Raw genomic sequence first — 9,424 nt, 5'->3', positions numbered from 1 at the left:
AAACTGGGCCCTCTGGCAGCATGAGTGTCTCTCCCTGCACAGCTGAGTGCCGCCGCTTATATATAACTGCACATCATTTTTTAAATTAAATACTGGGAACACCCAAAATGAATCACTGTCAAAAAATTCAAAAACACTATAAATCAGTCAACTAAAAAAAAAAAAATTCTTGCCATCTAGAATGAATTGTTTGTTTACATTGTTGGAAATGTTTGTATTGTTGTGGGCATATCGATTTCTGTACTTAAAACAGTAAGCATGTACACAATAATCATTGAGCAGGATTCTATTTTGCAGATTTCACATTTCATTAAACATACACATACCTCAACTAAATTAAAACAGCATGTTTGTGTGGTTCCACGTTCGACGATCCGAGGTAGAATGGAAGGTGAGTGACCGGTGTGATAAGACTGAGCTAAAACGATGACTAAAATAGCAAAACATGGGAGTGCAAATGCAGAGTTTGGGAAGACTGACTTGTAAAGTATGAATGTTATGTTGTGATCTGTTATACGATAACAACGATTAAATACTTTTTTGTAATCCTGTTGTGTGTGATGCTGTTGCATTCAGCTACGCCCATGCATTGATGCGTACCCAACTGGGCATTGGAAATGCATCACAGGCTGTGTCTAAGAGCTAAACTGAAACAAATCTGGAAAGTTACTTTGTGAATTTTGTGCATGAAATTAATGAAATGGGGGAATGTTCAGCAGTGATCAAATTGAATGAGCAGCGTGATGAGATCCTCTTAGGAAGCGCAGGTGCTAAAAGAAATGTTCCTGGTAAATAAAGCTTTCAGAAGGCACAGGGTTGTGAGAGCTTGATAGTTTTTAAAGATGCAAGTCTAGTATAAGTCTACTTGCTAGGTCATGGAGCTGAAAACATAAGACTGCTGGCGGCAGGGATGTGGGAACTATCGTGATTTGAATCCATAATGCCAGGTAAGGAACACCAAACAAAGAAACGACAAGGAGGCGTAGAAGATAGGACTATTTATAGGAACAGTTTGATTACGTATGTGATTAGAGTGTGGATTTTCCTTACAGAAACGCAACATAGTTTCCAATAGGTTGTAGATTTGACCAATGAATGAATGCAATGTACTAGGAGCGTGTATTAATGATACTATAGATTTCCTGCCTGAAAACCTTGCAAGCTTTATATCCGGTGTGAGATAATAAACAACCGAGCACTCCCTGTATTCTACCCCAAAAAAACAGATCACAAGAATGGAAATACGGCCATATGTTTACACAGCTTTTAAAACTAAAAAGAAGATAGGATCCTCAAAAATAACTTCATAAAACTAAAACAAAAGTAAACTTTGCTAAAATCGATGGCAAAAAGATGCACACGCACTTACAAAAACACTCATGTCATAATCCTCTTCCTGATTTAAACAATGGCTTAATTTCCATATTCCACCATTTAGATCAAATGAATTACACATAGCCATACAGGTCTAAATAAAAAGTAAAACCCTCTTCCTAGTTTTACCTGAGGATTTGGGCAGTTACATATTTTGTCACAGAATCATATGTGGAAAAAACTACAAAATTCTTGGAAATAAAATTTACAAAGAAAATTGAAAAAAAAAAAACCCTGGAGAAAATGGGTCCTGGAAGTCGTGGTGAAGGGCACAAAATAAGGTTGAGGCCAAGCGTGATCACAGCAAACATATCTAATGTCTCCCAGGCAGATTCTACAGTTTTATATGAGACCAACCACAGACTATAGGCACCAACTTAAATAAACTGTTATATTACACACAGTTACAAGTTAGGTGAATTTCTGTAGTTTTCTATTGACTTAGGGGCTCTATTGGGCTCACTGTCCTAAATGTTGATAATGTCACTGAATGTGTAGGCCATTCAGTTTGACACATGTGAGTATTTTAACTGCTGTGATGGATTGGTTTTTCCAGCTCTGCTTCTATCGTCGTGGAAACAGATTACTGTGTTAAAAAAAAAAAAAAAAAAAAAAAAAAAAAAAAAACAAAACACTATCCCCTGCACTCAAAGGTATCCCCTGCACTCAAATGTGCCCTTTGTCTGAATAAATGATGTTAATGACTTACAGTATCTGGGTACATACATCTTATTAGGTCCTGCTGGAACCTGCTGCCTTGGAAGCATTTAGTTTCTGAAGTATGTTTATTGGCTACAAATAAGATCATACCGTATTACGAAAGGATAAGGGGATATATATATATATAGCTATATATATATATATATATATATATATATATATATATATATATATATAGCTATATATATATCGATTAAATAAAAATTTTTAAACACATGTGCACGTTTGTTTTTTGTATGCTTTCTCAATACAGTAATAGCAATTTATACATACTAGATTCAAAGAGTTGACCTGTCACATGCAAACAAAGACCTTAAAAGTGGAAATTTAAAAAATTAAAATACAAAAACAGGGGTTATTTATATGTTATTTATATTTTCATATTAGACTTTAATTTAGTTTATATAAATCTGATAAACAGTATCAACTCTATAAACATATTACCGTTACATAACAAGATAAACGGTTTAATCAATAATAGGATGTTATTACTGTCATTTACTCTTGTGACAGGTAAGGAGGGACACAAGTGTGCACTATCCCTGGCATACTCACTTGAGCCCACTAGAGGGAGCCCTACTCCTTGATGCTGCAAACAGTATATGTGACACCTTTTTGTGGAACAGGTATCATCGACCATGTTACAGTAAAAGCTGTGTTTATAGTCTGTCTTATCCAGCCGCTAAAAAACAGAATTAAATTTGTTTGTTCTTCAATAGATATCACTGATGTGCCTTATAAAAAAAAATGCTTGCTTCAAATCAGACCCGCATCAGTGTGGTCTTTTACCGGTCCAGGCGTACTGTTTAACTGCTCAGCTCTCAGATGCCACATTGTAGCTGCTAAAACTGTCCCTTTAAAAGACACCAAACTTCTATTCTGAGTCTTTGTCTTTTCTGAGAGGTGCTGCTGGAACCACATCCCTTTGTTTTGTGTACCCCCTGGATTTCTCCCGAACACGCTTGGCTGCTGACGTGGGCAAAGCTGGTGCCACCAGAGAATTCAAAGGCCTGGCCGACTGCCTGCTGAAGATTACCAAATCTGATGGCATTAAAGACTTGTACCAAGGGTTCAATGTGTCTGAGCAGTGTTATCATTTACAGAGCTGCCTACTTTGGTGTCTATGATATAGCCAAGGGTATGTACACTAACACCTCCAGATATATTATGTATATTGTATGAGTAAATTGACAATTAAAAGCTGTTGGTTCCCCAGAATCCCTCTCCCTTTTAGTCTGGAAATTGTTTGTGGGCTTTTTTTGCCTGTAATTGAGTGACCCATTCTGTTTCCTGTCTGCTAATACAGTATATGCAATGATGTTTATTCAGTTATACATCTTGTTATAAAAACTTATAATAAAGCCAAGATCTTGTCTAGAATATCAAATCACCTCCCGTAGACCAATTGTATTTATTTATTCTTTCCCCAAGGTATGCTCCCAGATCCAAAGAACACCCACATTGTGATAAGCTGGATGATTGCACTGTGACTGTAGTGGCTGGTGTAATGTCTTACCCATTGCTGTGCGTCATCGTATGATGAAGCAGTCTGGCCATAAAGGCAATAAATAAACTTGGGTCTTACTTAACAATTGGTTTAAAAAAAGTGTGGTGTCTTGAAACTGGTTTCAAGAGGTACTGAGACCTCATTTCAGAAGGAATAACAGTGCTATACATTAAAGTACAGTAGTACATTGTGTATGTTGTCTCTTAATTTATAAAAAATGTCATCTTGTGCAGTTTGACTACTCAAACTGTGCAAAACAATGTGTCTTCTAATAAGAGTAACATTACCCATGACACATGAAGATTGTACTCAGCACTAGTAAACATAATGCAAAATGTTGTTATATATATATATATATATATATATATATATATATATATATATATATATATATATATATATATATATATATATACAGTGCCTTGCAAAAGTATTCACCCCCTTGGACGTTTTCACAGTTTTGTTGTGTTACAACCTGAAATCTTGATGCATTTAAATGTGATTTTTTTTTTTTTCTTTGATTTACACAACCTGAATTTGAACAGGCAAGAGAATTTTTATTGTGAAACAACAGTTAATGAAAAATTAAAAAAAAACTGAAATGTCTTGGTTAGATAAGCATTCACACCCCTGAGTCAATACTTGGTAGAACCACCTTGGCAGCAATTATAGCTTTGGGGTAAGTCTCTACCAGATTTGCACATCTGGATCGTGCAACATTTGTCCATTCTTCTTGGCAAAATTGTTCAAGCTCTGTCAAGTTGGATGGGGATCGTTGGTGGACAGCAATCTTCAAGTCTTTCTTCAAACCACAGATTCTCAATTGGATTCAAGTCTGGGCTTTGACTGGGCCACTCTAGGACATTCACTTTCTTGTTTCTAATCCATTCTAGTGTCTCTTTGACTCTGTTCTTGGGGTCTTTGTCCTGCTGAAAGGTGAATCTCCGTCCCAGTCTTAGGTCTTTTGCCGACTGAAGCAGGTTTTCCTCAAGGATTTGCCTGTATTTAGCTCCATCCATTTTGCCCTCTACCCTGACAAGCTTCACAGTCCCTGCCGAATGAAAGCATCCCCATAGCATGATGCTGCCACCACCATGCTTCACAGTAGGGATGGTGTTACCTGGGTGATGTGCTGCGTTGGGGTTGCGCCAGACATAACGCTTTGTATTTAGTACAAATAGTTCAATGTTTGTTTCATCGGACCAGAGAATCTTTTGCCACGTCTTTTCAGAGTCTACCACATGCCTTTTTGCAAATTCCAAGCAGCATTTTACATGGACTTTTTCAGAAATGGCTTCCTTCTTGAGACTCTTCCATACAGGCCAGATTTCTGGATTACCTCAGCTTTTGTTCACATATGGACAGTTTCTCCCATCTCAGCCATGGAACGCTGTAAGTCTTTCAGAGCTGTCATTGGCCTCTTGATAGCTTCTCTGACCAGTGCCCTTCTTACCCGGCTGCTTAGTTTGGCAGGACGGCCTCTTTTAAGCAGATTCTAGGTTGTGCCGTATACCTTCCACTTCTTAATGATCGAGTTGACTGTGCTCCAAGGGATATTCAATGTCTTTGAAATTTTTATGTACCCCTCCCCTGATCAGTGCCATTCCACAACTTTATCCTGGAGTTGTTTTGAAAGCACCTTGGTCTTCATGGTAGTATTTTTGCTTTGAATGCACTACCCAACTGTGGAACCTTACAGAGACATGTGTATTTAATCTGAATTCATGTGAACCACTTTTATTGCACACAGATGGACTCCATTTAACTTATTGTGTGAATTCTGAAGGCAATTGGTTTCACCTGAGCTTACTTAGGCGTGTCATAGCAAAGGGAGTGAATGCTTATCTAATGAAGACTTTTCAGGTTTTTAGATTTTATTTATTAGCTTCTTCACCTCACCTCGCAAGTGCTGAGTAGATTGTGTAAATCAAAGGAAAAAAAAATCCCATTTAAATGCATCAAGATTTCAGGTTGTAACACAACAAACTGTGAAAACATCCAAAGGGGTGTGAATACTTACTTATATATATATATATATATATATATATATATATATATATATATATATATATATATATATATATATATATATATATATATATATCAAATCCATATTTGGTGTGACCACCTTTTGCCTTCAAAACAGCATCAAAACTGTATATATATATATATATATATATATATATATATATATATATATATATATATATATACAGAGAGAGAGAGAGAGAGAGAGAGAGAGAGAGAGTGTCTACACCCCCTTTCAAAGTTTTCAGCTTTTTTTGCATTATAGCCGTATTTTTTTTTTTTCATTTACAACTTCCAAAAATCTTCTAGAAAATAATTAAAAATAAAAACTGAAATAGCTTAGTTGGATAAGTGTCCACCCCCCTTGTAATAGCAATCCTAAATGAGCTCAGGTGTAACCAATCGCCTTCAAGATCACACACAAAGTTAAGTGGCCTCCACCTGTGTTCAACTGTTGTGATTCACATGATTTCAGGATAAATTCAACAGTTCCTGTAGGTTCCCTCTGCTGGGTAGTGCATTTCAAAGCAAAGACTCAACCATGAGCACTAAGGCGCTTTCAAAAGAACTCCGGGACAAAGATGTTGAAAGGCACAGATAGGGGATGAGTATAAAGAAAATATCAAAGGCCTTGAATATTCCTTGGAGCATGGTCAAGACGATTAATAAGAAGTGGAAGGTTTATGGCACCGCCAAGACCCTGCCTAGATCAGGCCATCCCTCTAAACTGGATGACCGAGCAAGAAGGAAACTGATCAGAGAGGCTATCAGGAGGTCAAAGGCAACTTTGCAAGAGCTACTGGCTTTTATGGCCAAGACTGGTCAAAGTGTGCATGTGACAGCAATATCCCAAGCACTCCACAAATCTGGCCTGTATGGTAGGGTGGCAAGAAGGAAGCCATTACTCACGAAACTGAAATGGAACTTTTTGACCTTATTGCAAAGCGTTATGTTTGGCGCAAACCCAACACAGCGCATCACCCAAAGAACATCATCCCTACTGTGAAGCATGGTGTTGGCAGCATCATGTTAAGGGGATATTTCTCATCGGCAGGGACTGGAGTATGGTGTGTAGATAAGTGGAAAAAAATCCTCATTTAAATGCATGAAACTCTGAGGCACTGACACAACAAAATGTGAAAAAAGTTCATATATACATATATATATATATATATATATATATATAGTAAAACACATGAGACAGAATGCATGTTGTAATACAACTATGTCAAACACATCAGTGTTTTCCCATTTTTATTTCCATTTATTTCTTAGCTGTAAACAAGTTCCTGTTTTTCACACAAAAAAATAAATAAATCATCAATAAAATGAATCCACGTTGATAGCCTGTTGACCAGCCTGTGTTTGCAAGAATGATGAAATCTGCAGCAAATTCTTTCTTTTTCTGTAAGGTGGTGCATCATCCGTTTTGGCTGCAAGGATAGTCCATGTTTTTGCTCTGCTGTTCACTAGGGGAGGTTTTCTTCTGAAAATAATTTGTACTAACAGGAAATTAATCTAATCAGAGTTTGTTTTAACGAGAATTTACTAATATGTTGTATTTTTTATATAAATATAAGTGTGTGTGTGTGTGTGTGTGTGTGTGTGTGTGTGTGTGTGTGTGTGTGTGTGTGTGTGTGTGTGTTTTCAGCCTGATCACATGCCCATGTGCAAGTATAGAATGGGAGGTGAGCTCTTGTGCAGGTACTGAAAAATTACCTAGAAAAGAAAATGTGTGCTGCTTTCTGTGTTACCTTGAAAGTAACTGATGCCTCACCACTTATACAAAGTTACAACCCTACAAACCCTGCCCTGACATGGCCCAGTATCACAGTGTATTCAATCTGTACTGTCAGTATTCATAATAATGCACAGTCCCATAGGGCATGGGGAATTGAGCTGTTCATGATTTATAGCCTGCTCCAGACTGTGTTTCATATGGTGCAAGTTGGGAAGCTCATGTTGTCACGCCAGTGGAGTGGCACTTGGCCAGCAGATTAACGAAGGAAGACATAAAAGAAGCCACCAAACCCCAGCGTGAAATCCATTTCCATGCTTGATTAATGGAGTGGCATCAGTAAATGTCACTGGAAGTCTCTGTCAGTGTGCTGGCCTTCAAACAAAGATGATTACATAGTTCATAACAGGATATAAAAAGAGGGAAAGGAAGCTGTGATTTAAAAAACAAACAAAAAACAGACTATGACCCTGATGCAAGTGAAAGGAAGCAGATATGACCTTAGATGTCCTTCCAAGTCAACTTTTCTAAAGCCCAGACATTTATAATTACCTGAAGGCTAGAAATATTTTTCTAATGATATACTGATGTTTTCCTGGTTTGGTCGAATGGTTGTCTTTCTGTAAACAGGCTGAACACGGAGGAATAGCAGGCATAAAGCAAGGAGTTTACCTCTGCTGGTGTCAGTTACGTGAGCAGCGCTGGAGGTCAAAGGTTCAAGTCAAGGTCTGTATCTTCTTGCAGTGATCCATACTTCCTCACATATGTTGGAGAAAAGGAATAAGCATCTGGCCAGGTTGTCATTATCTATAATTATCAATAACTGTGCTGTTTTTGGGCAAGTGTCCAAAAGTACTCTGGCAAAATGTGATTACTAACACCTGTTGCATGCATTCACAACGCAACACAGGGAAAGAAAAACACTATTGCACAACATGGGCTTTATTCAATTGATCACAGCACAGTGCTGAGGGTATAGTTACCCAGCCATGTTGATATTGAACTATGTGGATCCAGTAAGTCCTGACTTGACAAAGTTTTGAGATCAGTCAAATAAACTGGATGAGCATTGATGGGCCAAATGACCACCTTTCAGTTGTACATTTTCTTATGCTCTTTACAGTGATGGATCTTGTTTTATTAATGTCTTTTTTAGATTGTTTCAGGTTCATTGCCTTCACAACACAAAATAAATGGCTCGGGGGAATAATAAATAGACAACAGACTTATCATTCTTGCTCCAATCATATGTGCCCATCTTAGTACTGTGGGAGGGCAAATTTTGATTGGAGGATGTGTCAGATGGAGCTGGAGTTGGATGACTTCTTTATGCTTTAGCTGTAGAGCAGCGGTTCTCAACTGGGGGACGTATCAAACTTTCAAGGAAGGGAGCGGTGAGCGTTCTAATAATACAGTAATCATAGTAGGAAGCTGTGTGGTCCAGTGATTAAAAAAAAGGGCTTTTAACCATTGTGTAACTCTGAGCAAGTCACTTAACCTTTTTGTGTTCTGTTTTTTGGGTGAAATGTTGTTGTAAGTGACTCTGCAGCTGAGGCATAATTCACACACCCTAGTCTCTGTAAGTCGCCTTGGATAAAGGCGTCTGCTAAATAAACAAATACTAATAGTAATAAAAATGAGAACTACAATTTTAAAAGTTAAGAAGTAACCCATTTTACAGGTACTGCAAGTGTGTTTTTTTAGGTCTAAAGTTTGGAATTAATTGAGGTGTTCTATGCAAGAGATGACATATGCACACAAGATAAGATGCACTGGAATTTTGACAGATACTTCCATTGGGTTGATTTCTGATGTGTGATTTATAATTCTCTGTGTTTATTTTAATTAAAGTACTCAAGGGTGTGTGCTGTGTTGTACTGTGAGGGGCGTGCTCAAGGGTGTGTGCTGTGTTGTGCTGTGAGGGGTGTGCTCAAGGGTGTGTGCTGTGCTGTGCTGTGCTGTGAGGGGCGTGCTCAAGGGTGTGTGCTGTGCTGTGCAGTGAGCGTCGTGCCCAAGGGTGTGTGCTGTGCTGTGAGGGGCGTGCCCAAGTGTGTGTG

At 38.0% G+C, this 9,424-nt stretch overlaps 1 pseudogene; it reads left to right on the top strand.

Moving 5' to 3' along the window:
* Window positions 1-346: 346 nt before the first annotated feature.
* On the top strand, window positions 347-3,666 carry LOC121330126 (annotated as a pseudogene).
* The last annotated feature ends 5,758 nt before the right edge of the window (window positions 3,667-9,424 follow it).

The sequence above is a fragment of the Polyodon spathula genome, chromosome 17, assembly GCF_017654505.1.
Source record: "Polyodon spathula isolate WHYD16114869_AA chromosome 17, ASM1765450v1, whole genome shotgun sequence".
Lineage (NCBI taxonomy): Eukaryota > Metazoa > Chordata > Actinopteri > Acipenseriformes > Polyodontidae > Polyodon > Polyodon spathula.
This window is presented reverse-complemented; position numbering and strand designations above follow the sequence as displayed.